Source organism: Lathyrus oleraceus, chromosome 2, assembly GCF_024323335.1.
Source record: "Lathyrus oleraceus cultivar Zhongwan6 chromosome 2, CAAS_Psat_ZW6_1.0, whole genome shotgun sequence".
NCBI lineage: Eukaryota > Viridiplantae > Streptophyta > Magnoliopsida > Fabales > Fabaceae > Lathyrus > Lathyrus oleraceus.
In genome coordinates, this window is record NC_066580.1 from 31,496,000 (window position 1) to 31,516,303 (window position 20,304).

At 31.6% G+C, this 20,304-nt stretch overlaps 1 pseudogene; it reads left to right on the forward strand.

Moving 5' to 3' along the window:
• The first annotated feature begins 16,744 nt into the window (after positions 1-16,744).
• On the forward strand, positions 16,745-17,332 carry LOC127121760 (photosystem II D2 protein-like; annotated as a pseudogene).
• The last annotated feature ends 2,972 nt before the right edge of the window (positions 17,333-20,304 follow it).

Below are 20,304 nucleotides of genomic sequence, written 5' to 3' on the forward strand. Positions count from 1 at the left end.
TATGAGATGAATTGATGGGCTTATAAGTTGGATTTGTGACTCATTAGAGATGATTTTAGAAGCATGATCCTACTGACTTGTGAACTTTGGAATGGTTTGAGGCTTGTGGTGACTTGTTGAAGTGATTTAGGCCTATTTTGGAGCTTTTGAAGTAATTGAATGGTATTTGAAGTATGGTGGATCTTTGCCCTTGGTGATTGATGTTTAGGGGTTCATATGGTTCTGTCTGGGGCTTGTGATCATTGGTTGGAGTTTATTTGGGGTTCTCACATCTTTTGGAGGCTTTAAGAAGTGTTTGAAGAGGTATGAAGCCATGGTGAGAAGTTTTGATGCATGGTGTTCATGGATGAGGTTTGATGACTGTAAGAGGTTGAAAAAGGGGTTTATAGGTCACATATGATGCTGTTTGGAGGATGGGATAGTTGGATCAAATTCACTTAGGAAATTAACATCATTTAGGAGTTTATGAGGCCATTTGAGGAGGTGTGAGCAAGTTTTGAGTGCAAGCTTGTTCTACTTGAATTTTCAAGGGGTTTATGGTTGATTTTGGATCATTGGAGTATGGATCATTGGGTGGTCATTTGAAGGACCTGTTAGATGCCCAAAAGTGCTTATTTGAGCTATCATATGTGGGCATCTTTCACTCTATTTCCTTGCTAAATTGTCAAAACCACCTTTGTTTTAGATGAAATGCATTACATTGATAAACGATCTTGGTACCTTTGATTTGTGTGTTATTGTGCAGGAAGAAGGCATGAAATAATTGAAAATGAAGACACAAGAAAGTTGGCAAAGGAACCAAAGAAAACAAGCATTCATCAGCCTGCTCGCTAGGTGAGGGATGTGGCGAAGCACTCGCTAGGCGAGCGCCCAGCGAAAAGCTCCAGTAAAATATCAATAAATTCGCTAGGCGAGCTGCTAGCGAAGGTGGTAGCGAGTTCGTTCAGTTTTGGTGAAAAGCGCAGCCAGCACTCACTCGCTAGGCGAGGCTCTAGCGAGTTCCCAGCGAGGATTCCACTAGCCAAACCTCTCAACCTCGCTGGAGCGAGGGTTGAAGCATGCCCTTCGCTAGACGAAGGTTTTGTTCGCTAGGCGAACATGACAGTCTGAGATAGACTGTGTCTCTAGGCGCAGGTGCCTCTTGTGCCTCAATTAGACCCTCGCTAGGCGAGCCATTCTGCTCGCCTAGCGAGCATGACAGCCCAGTACAGCTCTATAAGTACCAAGTGCCACTTTTGAGAGCCATACCTAGTTTTACCTAGTTTTCCATACTTTTACACTTTTTCTAGATATTTTTACAGCATTGTTCTTAGAATCTTTTGTGCCCTAAATTTCATTTCTCTTCATCTCTTAACCATCTTTTACAAAAAGAAGGTGGATTCCCATCCAATCTCGATTATTCGACTCGGATGTTGATCAACCTTCTTCCGAAACTTGCCGACCAAGCTACCATGAAAATGAGTAGCTAAGTCCTCCATTTGTCAAGGTTAGATGTAGACGATCATTAGCTTTGTGTGTAAATGTAAGGATCTTCATGTGTAAACTCTTTAATGGTGAATATATGATGAAAACTTTGTTCTTATTCAAAACTCTTTGTGTTGGTTTATGATCGAGAGATGTTTACCAACTCTTAACCTAGGTTTTCATCCAATCTTATTTGTTAGCTAGAGATAGTAATGAATGATTTTGTTCACCATAAGGTTGAACCAAAAAGTTGTCATTTTGATAGGTTGTGTTAGAGATAAACAATCGATCAAAATGGGAAAACTCACAATGTGTGTTCGAGAGAAACACATTGGGAGGACTTTGTGAAATAATTTATCATCTAAAGGAGTTTATAAGATTGTTGACCGAACAAATACATGCAAAGTGATCGTTGAACCCTAACTTTGGCAATATTTCTCAAATATTCAAATCAAACTTTTACCGCATTGTATTACCTTTTTATGCAAGATAACGTGACAACAACCAAAACCCTATTGTTACCTAAAGCTAAGATTAATACAACCATCGAACGGCGGTGATATCTTACAATCCCTGTGGATACGATAACAAAAACCCGACACTTAAAATTACAACCAACAGGACCCTGCTTCTGACTTGGAGTGATCTTGATTCAATTCATCTCATGCCATTGTTTGTTTATGCTTTGTTGTGTTGATTGGATGTACATAAACTAACTTTGTCTCTTGTTTCAGGTTTGGATACTCATCATTGATGATTGGGTTTGTTCTCACCTTGTGAGATACAAAATGCATTGAGTTCTGGCCTATTTTTGTTTTGTAGGGTTTTAATTGATGTGGTGAGCTCATGAGCTCATTTGAGTGCTAGGGCACTTATGCATTGAATTGTGTAACTGTTAGAGGGTTTCACTGCTTGCCTTCTGGTTTTATGACTGAAGTACTAACTGTTTAGTCTTTGTACAGGTACCTTAGTTGCTTACTTGCTTTAGCTCTTGCTTGAGCATTGGATTATGGTTGACACACCACTCAGGTAGTTAGCTTCTTACTTTATGTAGTCTGGAGTCCTGTCACCTTTTTGGCAGGCATTTTGCTGGCAAGTCCTCCTTCAGAGGCTCTGTTTGTGTTTGTTTAAAATTGTGCCTAAAGACCTCCAAGAAGAGGCATGTGTTATATTTGATGAGACCTCCAAGAGAAGAGGCAATTAACGGAAGGTATGGATCTGTAACCGATTCCCCGTTATTCAGTGTGTCGTTCTTTATGCTCGCATTACGTGCTGATGCTTCTGAACATGTGCCCCAGATATTTTGTCCAGAGTCTGTCAAGTGGAAAAGGATCCCACTTTCTGGATCCCCACGCTTTCTGTGTCATGAGCTCACCCTGGCCAGGGTTAAGAGCATGAGGTCTCATCCTCATTTAAACTTGGATCAACTTCCCCTTGACGTTCAATGTTAGTGGTTAAGAGCTACAGATTATCCCTTACAGTTTGGCTTGTTTGTCGAGGTTGAGCACTCCCTCTTGACTAAAGCCCACCCATTGTTGAACGTATGTAGAGTTTAGACTTGAGTTGACTCGCTTCCAGGATGAGTTAAGTTCTTGTTAGAGACCTCAACTTAGGGATATTGATTGCATGACAACTATTAGGCTCGAGTCTTAGTCTCCCTATTAGTTTGTTGTTTCCCCGGTCTCTGGTTAGGAGAGTGTTTTACCCCTGGCGAGGGGAACTACGTCGCCCTGATTCTCATACCAGATGAGATACGTAGGCAGGAGGTTGAGAGCAATCTCTCTGGGCACCCTTTTCTTTGTTTTCGCGTGTGTCCACCCTTTAGTTGTTTTCTTTTATATTTGTGTTGTTTCCTCTTTCCCTCTTCCATTGTTGAGTCTCTGTTTGTTCACCCTTATTCCCAACTTGTGTTTACCGTTTCGTGTCTTTGTTTCTGGCATTTGTTTTCTTTGGTGTGAGTACCCGTTTGTTCAGCGTGTGTGTGTGTTGTATGTTCATACCCTGGGGGATTTCTTCTGTTATTATTCGGGGTTCACTAGTTGGGGTTCACTTTGGTTACCTGTTATCCATTCAGGGTTCACCTATATTGACTTAGGGGATTTCTTCTGTTATTACTTGGGGTTCATATTGGGGTTCATCTTCGGGGTTCATTTGTGATGATTGTTATTCACTTGGGGTTCATCTCGGGGCTCATTTATGACGATTGTTATTCACTTAGGGTTCATCTTTGGGGTTCATTTGTGGTGAATGGTTATACATATCGGGAGTTTATTCTGGATATTTGGTTACTTTGTTAGGGTTCGTTCTGATAACCTTTTTCTTTGGTGTTCGCTGGTTAGCGTTTGTTATTGTTGGGAGTCGGGTGTAAGTCCATGTATTGGCATTCTGTTTCCTTTTGGGTGTTTCTTTTGACGTCTCAGCGTCCCTTTTTGGTGTCTTGTTTCAGCGTGCGTTAGCCGAGCTACGAGTGCTCTGATTCTCCTCTGGATAGAGAAGATACGTAGGCATAGGATGCGATGTCTTAGCGAGCATGTCTCCTTTTCCCGAACTACGTTGACTCTGATGTTTGTTTCTGACAAACTACGTAGGCTCAAGATGCAACATCCTGCCGAGTCCACTTCCTCCGTCTTCTTTCTCTCCCCCACCTGTTTATCGTTCCAGTTTGTGCAGTTTCCACTACGCCAAAAACTGGAATAAACAGCACACCTTAGAGGGCGCTTTATTACAAAAGCGCACTCTAAAGTGAAGCGAAAAAATAAGGAGCGAACAACTGGAATAGACAGCGCACTTTAGAGGGCGCTTTTGTAATAAAGCGCCCTCTAAGGTGAAGCAAAAAAATAAGGAGGAGATAGAGGGACAACAATACAGGGCGCTTTTTAGAAAGCGTCCTCTAAGGTTACCCTTAGAGGGCGCTTTAAAAAAACGCTCTATAAGTCCATGTGCATTTCCAGTTTATAAAGCGCTTTTGGAAAGCCTTAGAGAGCGCTTTCATAAGCGTCCTCTTAGGCCCCCTTTAGAGGGCGCTTTTTTTCCACAAGCGCCCTCTAAGGTCCCCTTTAGTAAACATTAAAATTATAACATACTGCGCATTTTGTTATTTCACTCTCTGTTATTTTCGTTCTTTTTCACGTTAGGGTTCTCACTGCTATGATTTTCGCTACTTCTAAGGCGTTCTCCTTCCACCTCTGTTAGATCTACGACGTTTCCTCCTTCTATTAATTCGTTGTTAGCTGTTCGATTTTGACACCATAGGTATTTTTCTAATCTTCATATTACTTGGTTTCTCTTCTGACGTTCGCTATTGTTCATTTTTGGTTTCATTTTTCTTGGTTCATACATTTATTGAGTATTCTCAACAATAATTATTGTGTTGCAATGCTAGCAATGGAGACTAGGAATTATGGGTTAAATTTTACCAACTGTTCCATTTGTTTCTCGATGTAGAAAAAGGATGGTCGGATAAAAGTTTCACAGAGTTATTAGCCCTTTTGAAAGATATGCTTCCTGAGGATAATGTTCTTCCCAATCGAACATATGAGACCAAAAAAATGTTGTGCTCTATTGGCATGAGCTATGATAAGATACATGCATGTCCAAACGATTGCGTTTTGTTTCGAAATGAGTATGCATCGTTAAATGAGTGTCCTAAATGCGGTGTCTCGCGATATAAGAACAAGTTGTCTCCAACAAAAGTCTTGTGGTATTTTCCTGTTATTCCGAGATTTAGACGCATGTTTCGAGTGATGTAGCAACATTTGGAGTCGGTGCTGTTCAGGTTCGACCGAAAGGAAACTAAATTTGTAACATTCCAAATTTATCAGACCATAATCTGAACAATATTTACATGTCATTTAGGTTCTTGCTACGATTTTAACTTTGTGGTTAGCAGACAAATCTGGTCGCCGGCTTTTACTTATTGTGAGTCTGAGCTTTTTTGATAATTTTTGCATTCACATTACTATTTGTTTGGAGGGTAATAAGAGATTAATCAAAATCTCCTATTGCAGGTTTCTTCATCTGCAATGGCTTTGAGTCTTTTGGTTGTTTCAATATCATTCTACTTGAAGGTAATAATAATTTTTTTGTTTGTTATATTTTTTGAACATTTTTTTTTAATTTATTTTTATATATACATAATACATTAACTAGATATTACACATGCATTCATGCATAAATGTTCAGAAATTTGTAACACAGATTCACAGGATTATATATCAGTAAATTCTTCTTTATATTTTTGGTTTTTTATATGGATAATATATTTTATGTTGAATTTGCTCTCAGGAATATATATCACCAGATTCTGATTTATATGCGACATTGAGCCTCGTATCGGTGACTGGAGTTGTGGTGTGTAAATACAACTTTATTACACAAATGATGGTTTCTATTGTTTGTTTCCCTAACTTCATTATTATAAACTTTCAATTTCTTTCAGGTCATGGTTATTGCATTCTCTCTGGGATTAGGAGCAATGCCATGGATTATAATGTCTGAGGTACAATTTTCTTCAATAATAATATGCATGACAACCCTATATGAACAAACCTTTGTTGTAATATAATGTGATAGTTGATGTGTTGAATACATTTTACATAATAGATTCTTCCGATTAACATCAAAGACCTAGCTGGAAGTTTTGCAACACTTGCCAATTGGTTCTTTTCCTGGTTGGTTACATTAACAGCAAATTTGCTCTTGGATTGGAGTTCGGGAGGTTTGTGTGCATTGCCTATGTTAATTTTCTATAAATATCTATTGTTTCTAACCAGAAGCTTCCTATGTTTTTATTAGGAACCTTCACAATATATACTGCAGTGTGTGTTTTCACAGCAGGATTTGTTGCCATTTAGGTCCCCGAGACAAAGGGAAAAACTCTTGAAGAAATACAACAGTTTTTCAGATGAAGTTTCCTTTCGAGTAGCACTTCAGCTAGTGTTCACTCATGTATTCACATTCATATTTTTTTTTCTGAATCAACTCAATTCATTTTTGTGCTCTTTGGTCTTGTTAAATATGAAAAATACCAAAACAGTGTGATTTTCTAATCTAGCAGCATACTTGCATTTTTGTTGTAATTGATTGATTATAAACAAATAAATGAAAGAGAGTGGTTATTATACATTTCAATTAGAGTAGCAGTGGTTTCGGTTCATGACATTTCAAATAGCAAGAGGATCATATAAACAATAAGCATATATCAGTATTTGTATTTTAATATTATAAAAGCATAAAAAGAACCTTTAGTTGCTCTTGTGAATTATAACAAGCAGCTGTATGCCATTTTCTTCTGGTTACCTCTTGTGGCTGCAACATAACCTGAAATGAGAATATGGTCACAGAGACATGTGATGCATGTAAATGTTAAATAACCACCCACTTTAGAGGGCGCTTTCCAAAATAAGCGCCCTCTAAACCCTTTAAATTTCCACTTTAGAGGGCGCTTTCCAGTAAAAGCGTCCTCTAAACCCTTAAAGGTTTCCACTTTAGAGGGCGCTTTCCAGTAAAAACGCCCTCTAAATCCTTAAAAGTTTCCACTTTAGAGGGCGCTTTCTTTAAAAAGCGCCCTCTAAAGTGGCCCTTAAAGGGCTTAAAGAGCCACTTTAGAGAGCGCTTTCACCAGGAAAAAAAGCGCTGTCTTTACCTATGCCAGCGCCAGATTAGAGGGCGCTTTAAAGCGCTGTTATAGGCCAAAAAAAGCGTCCTCTTTTCCCTTATTTGGCGTAGTGTTTTTTGAGCAGTTTATTAGCAGCTCTTTCCTTTTCTTTGAGCTATCTTTTGGGCGTGGATCCCGTCGAGTACGATGGACGTGAGGGGGTGCTAATCCTTCTCCTTGCGTAACCGACTCCCGTACCTTGTAATCTCTGGTCGTAAGACCGTTCCTTTCCCTTTCTTAGGTTAGTCCTGCGCTCCCTTTCCGTCATAGGATGAATAGCGTCGGTGTCGGCTCTGTATTTTCCCCGCCGGTTGTTTTTCGCGTTGCGACAAGGGGGAAAAATAAATATGATTTTGATATATCTTATAGCCCTAATAAAACCCAAACAATGCTAAAATCAAGTTGGACAATACTTTTTTTTCTAAAGTCTCAACTCAGGAGGAACTTACAAACCTCACTCTGAAGAAACTAAGAAAACTTTTATAAGTATAAAATTCAAGGGGAGCTTACAAACCTATCTCTGATGTTTTATAAACACGATTAACCAAATAAAAATTGCTCATCAAATTATATGAATTTGTCATCATCAAAAAGGAGGAGATTGTTGGAACAAATTTGATCCTACAACTATCCTTGAATTTTGATGATAAAAAAGTATAGATAATAATTTGTACTCTAACTATTTTAATAAGTATATAGAAAATAGAAAACAGATTCTGACTCTGAAGACATCCAGAGTTTGAACTAAAAGATAAAATTAAAAGCATGTTTACAAAGAAGTCAACTATGTCTTGTCAAGTCAACATTTCTGAACAAAAACCATCCAGATAGACTCTGATAAAAGTTGTGAGTACTAGCATCTAAAATTCTCAGAACTTTACTCCAAAGACTCTGAAGTCTCACCAAATTATGAAGACAAACTTTGAACTCTAATCAAACTTCATCTTCTTGTATAAGAAGCCCCTGACTAGAATATTTAAATTCAAAAGTCAATAACTATTAATGTGACTGAAGTACAAAAGAAAATATACTTTCTATGTAAAGTATTGTACTTTGTACAAAAGAAGATTCTCACGTTCCATCATCCTCACAAATTATTTGCTACAAGCGTCACTCTAATGTTGCAATATGAAGTGACCTTCATACAACGATTACATTGAGGATATTCCAACTTCACCCTCAAACAAATCTATTTATTCCTACATAAAGAGGTCTTTTTAAGATTGGAATAGAGATGAAATGATATATATCAACACATACACTCAAAGAGCATATGTGAAATAGAAAAACAAATGAAGTATTTCTCACACTCATACACTTAGAACATTTTCCTTGAATATTTTTGTTAAGTGTAATATTTGATTTAAACTTGTGTACCTGCTTTTTGAAGAAACTTGTATCCACAAATCTTGTTTATCTTAACCTTTGGTTAATTTCCTTGAGAGATTAAGTGTAGTTAGAATTCTCAAGAAATCATTGACAATTATTCTTTGAGTTATTTTCCTTAAGAGACTAGGGTATAGTCAGAATTTCTCAAGAAATCTTAAATTGTGTGTGTTTGAGTTTATTGTAATCAGTTTGATTATTTGATTAAGTTCTTATTGAGAACGCAAAATCACTTAAGCGGGTGGACTATATGTAACTTCCTTAACAACGAACCAAAATAAAAATACTTGTGTTATTATCTTTATCTTTGTTGTATGGTATATTGGATGACAAAAAATTTTAAATCCATAAATCCAATTCAAATTCCCCTTTTTTGTGTTTCATTCACCTCCGATTCTATTTATCGACTCTTTATTAAAAATGTTTAATGGCTCTGTATCTTCCTAGGGTATAGTATATCTGACCAACAACTTAATTTAATATCACCGAAATTAATGTTAGACTGTGTTCTACTAACATATATGATACTTACCAAATGATTTTTTGAAAATTCAAACAAAACCAATGACGAGTTAATTAAGTTGTCCTTAGATACACGATAGCATAACACCCTAGAACAAAAAATTTCTTTTTGAAAAATGTGTCGAATGAAAACTATACTAAAACTAATAATAAGAACAACAACAATTAGAAGAATTATAATATTTTCCCCTATAACAAAGTAAAAAATCATATTTAATTTCATGTTAATTCTAACTCAAAATATAGATATAAAAAAATCAAACTCAGAACAAATTGCAACCAATTTGTATTTTGTACGAGCACATTTAGTAAAACACATAAACAATCATATAATAGTTAACATGTAAAAGCAGAAATTATAATCAATTGTTCAATTGGTTCATAAATAATATTCCAAATGAATATGTTTGATTTTATTCATTTGATTTGAAAATAAATCATAATAGTCACATATTGTAAATATTATGTATTAAACCAAAAATCGAATCCCAAATCTTAGTGCTTTTTATTCTTAACTTATTTAGATTATGAGTTTAATAGAAGTTAAAAATATTATATATATCTATCCAATCAAAATATTTTAAAGTATCAAATTATATAAATAATTTAAAATTTATGAATCGACTTGACGAAATATATAATTGTCAATGATTAAAATATAAAAATAATTTCCACTATCAATGCACCATCTCTTTTAAATTATTTATAATAATAAAAAATAATTAATTCACATTTAAACCTAAAACTATCTATAGTTATAAAATATTCAAATGGGCTTATGAGCCAAGTCTAAATATTTTATTTATAAAAAAAAGTAAAAAATAAAGGACAAAAAAGTAATAATACAAAACCTAGATATATATATATATATATAACGATATATATATATATATATATATATATATATATATATATATATATATATATATATATATATATATATATATATATATATATATATATATATATAAAACGATATATATATATATATATATATATATATATATATATATATATATATATATATATATATATATATATTTTCCATCATCATCATTTCAAAATTCTTCAATTTTACTCCTCGATGGATTTGATCAACCGAATCTGTGACGTGACAATATTTTGTTGGTTTTTTTTATTTTTTTATTTTATTTTATGTGACATGTACTACCAACTGAATTCTTAGATATCTTTTTAAGAAAGATATGTGAGATGGAAAGTTATTTGTGTGTCTGACTATTGAGTATTATGTAATTTTATAAAATAAATTCTTAATTTTATTAAATTTTATAAATAGATAAATTAATATTTTTTAAATAATAATAAATAAATAGAATTGATAAAATTTATTGTAAAAACAAAATTGAATGCAAATATTGTATACATATATACATCAATAAATATTAATATGATAATCATATATTATAATTATAATGATTCTAATGAGGTCATATGTCACTTGAAAAAAATTGAGACATTAGTTATTTGTTTTTTTAATATTTTATTAGTGTAAATTAGTATAAAGGAAAGAGCAATTTAAATAGTTTGGTGGTAGTTAGTTTTAATAGAAAGATAGTTGAAACTTAGAAAAAAAATAAAAAGGGAAAAAGAAAATGAACGGTTAAAAAATTAATAATGAAAGTGAAAAAGTGTGGTAAAAAGAATTGTGAAAGAGATTTGAATTTTGAATTAAAAGAAGAGAATGAGGATAAAGAAAGTTGAAGTTAAAAAATTAATGATTGTAATGAGGTCATATGTCACTTTGTAGTAGATTATATTGGAAAAAACTTGAAACATTAGTCATTTACTTTTTTAACCTTTTGGTAATATAAATTAATATTAAGGAAAGAGCAATTTAAATAGTTTGGTGGTAGTTGATTTTAATAGATAGATAATTGAAGTGGCGTGAACAAATATGGCAAGGAATTATCAGGAGAAGGTTCACCTATAATGCATCTTCTCAAATTATATACTTGGTATTTGAATTAAAGATTTTAACATTTTTAATTGTACTTTTAAATTCAATTTTTGTATTTATTTTTTGAAATTGGTGAAAGGATTAAAATTAGAATAAGACTATGTGAATAATATATATATATATATATATATATATATATATATATATATATATATATATATATATATATATATATATATATATATATATATATATATAAATCATAAAATGATATTTGTAAATAATTTAGTTGGATCCATTTATAAAAAAAATTATATTATTGATGTATAACAAAATTATTTTAAAAAATTATAAAAAATATTAACATGCAATTTAATTGGATTTACATTACAAATGTATATAAATTAAATTCTAAACTAGCTCGTTGATAGCTATGTAAGGATATTATATTGTAGGGACGCAGATTCTAATCCACAATATTCCACTTATTCATCTTAAAAAAGTGAAATTGCAGCTAGACATGATAAAAATACTCGTACTTGCAATTATTCGTCTAAATCCACCACGAGTTTGAAAGAAAAAATCCTCTTTGACTGTGTTCGAGTTTGGGTTTGAATTTTTCTCAATTTTAAAATATGGATATGAGATGAGTAATGACAATATTAGTCATGAAATTTCTCATTACAATGATGAAATCAAAAAGAAAACCATAAAAGTAGAGAAAATGGGAACAAATGAAGATATCTCATTGATTAAAAAAAGTTAGTTATTTGATGTATTTAAAGGAATTATACCTCATAGGTAAGAGATAAAGTAGCTTTCCATCTAACCTTCTATAGTTTAGAATATCTTCAAAAGGCTTGTTTGTGTCCTGATACAAATTGAAAGATGGATCAATATGAGTTTTGACAGGTTTAGATTCAAGGAGACATGTGTTTTTCAACAAATTCAAGAAATACTTTCTTTGACAAATAATAATTTGAATTTTTGAATAGAAACTTCTACTCTTATACATGTGTTTTTCAACAAATTCAAGAAATACTTTCTTTGACAAATAATAATTTCAGTTTTTGAATGAGAAACTTTTACTCTTATGAAGTACTTTAACTTGCCAAAGTATTTGATTTTAAATTCAACATAAAGTTTGGTTTTCAATCTATCAATTTCATCCATGGAGTTTCCAGCCAAAATGATATCATCCATACACATTGTAGTGCACTGAAATATGAACCATTATTCAGTGTGAAGAGGGAATAATCTGAACCAGATTATTTATATCATTGATTAACTAAGAATGATGTTAATTTTATACCATTTTCTATTGGCTTGCCTTAAACCATAGAGTGACTTCAACAATTTGCATACTTGATTTGACTTTGGACTAATAACACCTTGTGGCACTGACGTGTATACATCTTCATGTAAATCTCCATTTATAAATACATTGTTTATATTCAATTGATGCAAGTTCTTGGAATTTATGGATTCCTCACAGGAGTGATCTTTTCCACATGTGAAAAAGTATCAAACAAATCAAACCCCTTAACATGATTATAATCTTTGGATAATGGTCTAGCCTTGTACCTCTCTATAGTCCCATATTCTTTGTGTTTTACCCTGTAAACCAATTTGCTTATCATAGGCTTAATACTAGGTGGAACATAAAAAAAATCCAATTTTTGTTGTGCTTCAAAGCATCCAGCTCAGAGTTCAACGCCTTGATCTAACAATCATACTTCCTTATTTTTCGGTAACTATCTGGCTCAAAAATAATGGTGATAGACAAAGTAAAATGTTGATGTGAAGTAGAGAGATTGTTTAATGAAAGAAAATTCTGAATAAAATTAAGTATACTTGAAAATTTTTGGTCAGCTGTTTTCTTTGAAAAACTGCATATGAAGTCTGACAAATGACTAGACTTTTGGGTAGTCGATTATATCTTCTCAATACTTGTGGTGGTTCAGGTACTAACTCATTTTGTAACTCAGACTCATAAATATTTTATCATTGGACTTGATGATTACAGTAGATTCACTTGGATTATTCTTTGCAAATCCAAATTTAAAGTCATCACTAATCTTTTCCAAAAGTTCATACTCATGATAGAAATTCAATATAACTACAAAGTCAAGATTGTTAGGACAAATAGTGGTCCTGAGTTTTCTATGTCTGATTTTTATTCTTCAAAAGGTATAGATCATCAAACTAGTTGTGTTAAGACCTCCCCCCTTCCACAAAATGGGAGGGTGGAAAGGAAGCATCAATGCATTTTAAATGGGGGGAAGACTTTACTTTTTCACTCAAAATTACCAAAGCAGTTTTTGTCTTATGCAGTTCTTCATGCGACTTATCTCATAAATCGTATCCCTAATCCTTTACTTAAAACCAAGTTATCATTCTTTCATAGATTTGATAGTAATCCTGATATCAATGAATTAAAATCTTTTGGATCACTATGTTATGCCTCCACCTTACAAAATCATAGAACCAAGTTGGATTCTAGAGGTAGAAAAATATTTCTTAGGATACAAGCAAAATATCAAAGGTATTGTAATCCTAGCCCTAAATACCAAAATCATAATCATATCTAGACATGTTATCCACCATGAACATGTTCTACCATATTGTAATCCAAATCAACCATTTCTTTTGGACATATTATTTTGATAATGATGTTGAACTTGCCATGCTAGTTAGTCATGATCATAACTAAGTCACAAATCCTACTGTACAAAATAATGATCATGGAATTTTTCTTTACTATGATGAAATCTAAGAGAAAACAAAAAAAAAGTAGCTAAAAATGGGAACAAATGAAGTCATCTCATTGATTGAAGAAAGTTAGTTACATGATATATGTATATATAAAAGTTAGTTTCTCTAACAAACTTCAACTAACTAACTATAACTAACTCTCTAGTTTGTAGTGCTCGTCTATATATGGTGTACCATTAGAAAAGCTGAAGCATATGATGAAGATACTAGGTAACTTGCAGTGCAAGGTAGCTAATACAGGGTCCTATAACAATTAGTACCCACCCTGAATATGTCCTGTTGATAATTTAAAATATTTGATTTTGATAGTTTAAAATATTAATTACTTTTTTCATACATTGATGTTTATTTAGTACTTTATTATATAAATTATTTGAAATGTATGTTTGGATATGGGGAAGATAAAACCATCGTCGCCCCGTTGTCATGCCTAATTTCAGCCAATAAATTATTTGACATATCTTTTTTGAAAATTTCATTGTGTTTGATTAAATTACATATAAATTTTATATAAGCTAAATAATTCATTCGGAGTATATTAGTGATCGTTTTGATTTCAATCTTAATGGAATGATTTTCTTTCAAATGTCTTTTTCTACACTCTTTTAAAATATTTTTAACTATGAAATTGTCTAAATTTAAAAAAATATATTTTTTAACTCATATTTATATTATTTTATTTTGAAAACAAGCTCATTTAAGAATCGAGAAAATGTTTTAGAAGAAAAGGATCGAGAAAATAGTATGCCTTTTTTTCAATAAAGGCAAATTATTAAATAAAAAAGGAAAACAAAAAGGGATGAAGGGATATAAAACCTAACCCATCAAAAAGATAGAAAAAAATGATAGTTGAACATGCTCATCCTATATCTTAAAAAAGTTTCAAAAACATAAATAGTAAGTCAATTTCACCAAGTGTCATAATAAAAAAAAAACTCCATAAACTAATCTATCTTTATATGCATTTTCCTCTCTGAAAATGTGACGTATCTTGAATATAAAGGAGAATATAGTGTGCAAAATATTCTTCCATTTAATTAAAAGTTACCGAGGGACTACATTCAAATTAGAAAAAGCATGATTGGTCGGTATTAAGCCAATTTCAAGTCAAAGATCTCCCTAATTCTTTTTGTTAGCATATTCGATAGCAATCATGATTTTATGAAATTCGGCTTGAAAGGAGGTGCAAACTCTAATCGTAGCTGAGAAAACTCCCAAAAATATTCTTAAATTATCCCTAAATATGCCATTATAAGTTAATATTCCACAATTTTCTCTTGAAGTTTCATTCATGTTGCACTTAATCTAGTTATTACTAGAAAAACATCAATTAAAATGTTTGATTTTATATACAGAAGGGGGTTGGCATTTGATGTCAAAGAATTTAATAATTATAAATTTGTAAATTAAAGAGTACGTGTGTCCTTGAAAGAAGTAGATGTATATAGACCAGTTGTAACATGAAGAATGTCTCTATCAAAGTCAATTTAGCATTTTGAAATCTAATATCATTTCTCGCATGCCTTGTTTTCTAAAGAATTATAATGACAAGAGTCATTATCAAATTCTGAATTTGAGGATTCTAACTTCTAACAATATGTTTAAATAAGTTTTCGAAAGTAGTTCTATAAATGTTAATGCCAAAGAATCATTTCATTCAATTCCAAAAAAGTAAATTGTACTTGCATATCATAAATAAATGGTTTGTAATTTCCATAAAATGATTACATAGAGAGCATCTTGAAATCATATGCATATCCGTTCAAATCAAGTTTTATTGTCTATTGCAATAATATTATGCATTAGTTTCTAAATCACTAATGATTTAGCATGCAGGATGTAGGGATACCAAATGAATTTAGTTCAAGAAGGCTCAATGTGATCCCTCCTCATATAATTATAAACATCTTTAAAAGATAGATCACCATTTGTAAAGCAATTGCAAATGAGTTTATCAATAATAGTATTATCAAATGACAAGTTAATTTTCAAAATATATTTAACAATTTGAGGAGGCAAAATAGATAAACCACGAGGAATGTTTCAATCGATGTCTTGGATAATTAAATTGACCTTAATAGTTTGAATAAATTGAATATCCACTATAAATACTTAGAATAAATCTTTAATTTTGTATTCCAACTAATTGTTAGTTTATAACTTAATGTTCTTTTCATTACCAACCTGCTATATATATTATATTCCTCTAGAAAGATTTTTTTTATAAATATTGTGAAATACTCCACTAATAAATTAATTATGATTTCATACAAAAAAAAACATGAGATTATCATTGAGTTTAATTTTTATCAAATTTAAATTTTTTATAAGATGATTTACATTTCAAACTTTGAAATGATATTAGTATTTTTTTTCTTTTTTGAGTAAAATAAATGTAAAACATTAAATAATTGCGATGAAAAATGCATCGCTTTCCTTTCCTTCACTTTATTATATGAAATCAAATATATACTTCATTATGTGACAGCCAAAGGCCCAAATACAGACGAATCACAATCATTATACAATGTATATAATCATCACACAAGAGATGTAAGATACATTTTTTATCTTCACTTTTAACTTCATTTATCTTTTGGAAATTGACTCAAATGACGCCCTTTTAGCTCAGTGGTAGAGTAACGCCATGGTAAGGCGTAAGTCGTCGGTTCAAATTCGATAAAGGGCCTTTTTTATCAAAAAATGATAACAATAGTATTCCTATTTGAAGGAAGATATACAAATATTCTTGATATTTGTAAGAAGTTTCTATTTGTAATAAAATAAAAAAAATCCGAAGGAATAGTTGAATCTCATTAAAAAATTGAATTTAGAATTGAAACTCTATTAAGTTATCAATCGACAAAAAAATAATTTTTCTATTCGAAACCCAATCGAAAACAAGGAACAGTCTACAAGAAATCATATCATAAATAAAATGAAAAAAGCCTTGAAGGTTCCATCCCTGAAGATGCTAGGAGGTGTTCGGAAATGGTTTGAAGTAGTTGAATATGAGGATTACTATGACTATAGCTCTTGGTAAATTTACCAAAGATCAAAATGATCTATTTGATATTATGGATGACTGATTACAGAGGGACCGTTTTGTTTTTGTGGGTTGGTCCGATCTATTGCTCTTTCCTTGCGCCTATTTTGCCTTGGGGGGTTGGTTCATAAGTACCACCTTTGTAACTTCATGGTATACTCATGGATTGACAAGTTCCTATTTGGAAGGTTGTAACTTCTTAACTGCAGCAGTCTCTACTCCTGCTAATAGTTTAACACACTCTATAGGGTCTTGAAGCATAGGGAGATTTGACCCGTCAATGTCAATTAGGTGGTCTGTGGACTTTTGTTGCTCTTCACGATGCTTTCGGATTAATAGGTTTTATGTTACGTTAATTTGAACTTGTTTATTTTTTCAATTGCAGCCTTATAATGCAATCACATTCTCCGGTCCAATTGCTGTTTTTGTTTTTGTATTCCTTATATATCCATTGAGCCAGTCTGGTTGGTTCTTTGCGCCTAGTTTTGGTGTAGCAGTTATATTTCGATTCATTCTCTTTTTCCAAGGGTTTCATAATTAGACATTAAACCCATTTCTTATGTAGAGAACTAAAAGTGAATTGGATATTAAAGTATTAATCTTACAGTTCCATCCCACACCACCGCATCGGAGATCAACACTACGACTTTAAGAGTCCAACAACACCAATTCTAGTTCATGCGTGGAACAAATATCCACCTTATATAATACACAATATTTACACTTAAGAATAACTAAAGTTCAAAATCGAAAGGAAGACAATTTTAAAGTTAGTTAGATATTTTTCGACAGATAGCAAGTTAGGAGAGTATAAGTACATTAAAAACATGATTCAATTAAATCTTTTTCAAGTCGATTGAAATCTATCATAATTGACAATACTTTAGACAAAGTCAAAACATAGTAGGGTTGGATAATTGCACTTTACGACCATCCTTTATGTACCTAGAGTCACAAAGCGAAACAAGATGAACATTGTAGAGTCATGGATTTGAAAAATCAGCATGAGGAAGAGTAAACTTAACAAGTCGAAAAATAAAAGACATTAAGTCGAAATTAGGGCATCATTTACCCCATAATAAATCTAATATCTCATGCATCATCCGTGTAAATAACTACATGAAAATTCATTTTCTATATGCCACGATTTATGGACTAGAAATACTATTTTTTTCTATCATCACTACACTGTTATCTTAAGCACTTTATACTTTTCATTTTCTATATGCCACGATCCATGATATATTATATTGGAATTTGTCTGAATTAAAGCCAACCAACTTAATGAACCTAGAATAACATCTTGAAGAATTGGTTTATGACTTCATATATAGGTTCATAAAAATTTTGGAAAACATTTTTGTCTCGTTTCTTGATGAATTGGTTTATACATGAATTGACTTTATCCCTGAGAGCAGTCCCTGTGGGATCTGGAACTATGATTTGATGTGAAAACATACCACTAGGCCGAATCTCGTACATATTTATAGTGTTGGAAGATCTTCAAAATCTTATTCATAAATGAGATAGTCAACCATATATGGGATCAATCTTCCAGTTACTATATATCCATTGATAGTATTAGAAATCCTTTCAGTTTCCCCGTCGGTTGTGACCGAATTACAAGACCACTTTTTACATCGGTTTTATACTTAAGCGATGTTAAATCTCTTATATTTTTAAAATAGTTTTTTTGCACAATACTCTTCACCATTTTCTTATAACCAATGCCATAAGAATTTCGTGTAAATATATACTCATAACTTCTATTAAGTGGTAATGCGGAATTTGAGTAAATAAGTGTTAAATGACATGAGATCCAATATCATGATGAATGGAATAACTCATGAATCAATTGTCAACATTTCTACAAAATTACCAAATAAGCTATTAATGACAATATGTTTGGATTCTCTCTTTGTAAGATCCTAACTTAATCTCTTGTACATGTATCAAAGCACTAGTTGCATCTTAATGTTTACAATGCATTGCAAAGAGATTAATTTATTACACTTGGCATTTGTAAAATTTATTAATGATGATACATAATTATCACAATTATGTTTATTCATAAAAAGCAAAAATGTATTTAAAACAAGAATTTAATCCTAGTATCATTGACTTATCGTGATTTTACATAAAATTTCAACGACAAAAGCAATAAATGTAAAGCAAACAACATGATAAACAAAAACCAATAAAAAAAATACGTAGGCATACAAACCCTCTCTCTATTGTTAATCATACAAAAATCTCTCATAAGAAAAGTATAAATTAAACAAATATACTACAAAAGAACATAATTCATATTAATTTTACCTAACTAGATCCATATCATAGAGATACAAACCATGTGCACATAAAACAAAGGTATAAAATGAATGAAATATATTCATATCAATGGCAAAAATGAAGTATAAGATGTGAAAGAATACTTAGTTTTGAAAACTAAAAATCCCACATAAACAAGAAAGAAACTTGGAAATGAAAAAAAAGCCTAATCAGAAAGTTTGATGGAGATAGAAAAGGTGAACGATACCCGTATACAATAACATGGTAATTTGTCTTCATGACAATGGTAATTTTACAAGAAGAACAACCATTGCAGTCCGACAAATAATAATATTTTTTCTTTCATTTAAGACAAACAAGACATTGTCTATATATATATTTTTTTAAATAAAGAAATTTTACATAGATATATTATGTTTGATGTGAATTGATGAATTGAGAATATTTTGACCGTTGTTTATTTATAAATGGACGATAAAGATTCATTACTTAATATTTTTATGAAACTGGACAAAAGGTTTCTCCTCGGTTGTCAACTCAATTGAGGGAATAGATCATGAATAAAATAAAAATATTATAAGGTGCTAAAATATAATTGGTGTAGTATGAATGCATGTCCCTTAAAGATTTGCCCCCTTACTTTGTCAACTCAGTCGAGGGAATAGGTAGTATTTTTTAAAATAAAAAAATGTAGCGTGTCTTTGGTTCATATATCTTGGTTGGTTGTTGATCGAGGTGAAAACTTTGTTATAGAATCTACTCTCTCTGGTCTCATATATAAGTAATTTTACAAAAAAAATCATCCTGAAAGAAAAATGTCTAAATGCATTTAAATATTACATTCTTTTTAATTTTATCTCTATTTTTTTGTTTTGGAAATCGATTAAAATATATAAATGTGAAAAAATATTGATATGTTTAGAATAATGATATTTAATGTATAATTATAAGTGACATTTGCTTATATTTAAGACCATTAAATTTTGTTGTTGCTTATATTTGAGACTAAAGGGAGTAATTTTTGTTGTAGTGTATGTGTATCAAAACACAAGAATTATCATGAGAAGGAGTTAATTAGGAATTGCTTGAGGGATATACTTTATTGACTGTCATTTCTGATAATAAATATATCATCAAAACATATATTAAGACAACTATAAATCATGTTGAACATGATGTAATGAACAGAGAATAATCAGATTTTGATTGAAAATAATTTATAGAAATCAAATCAGAAGACAATTT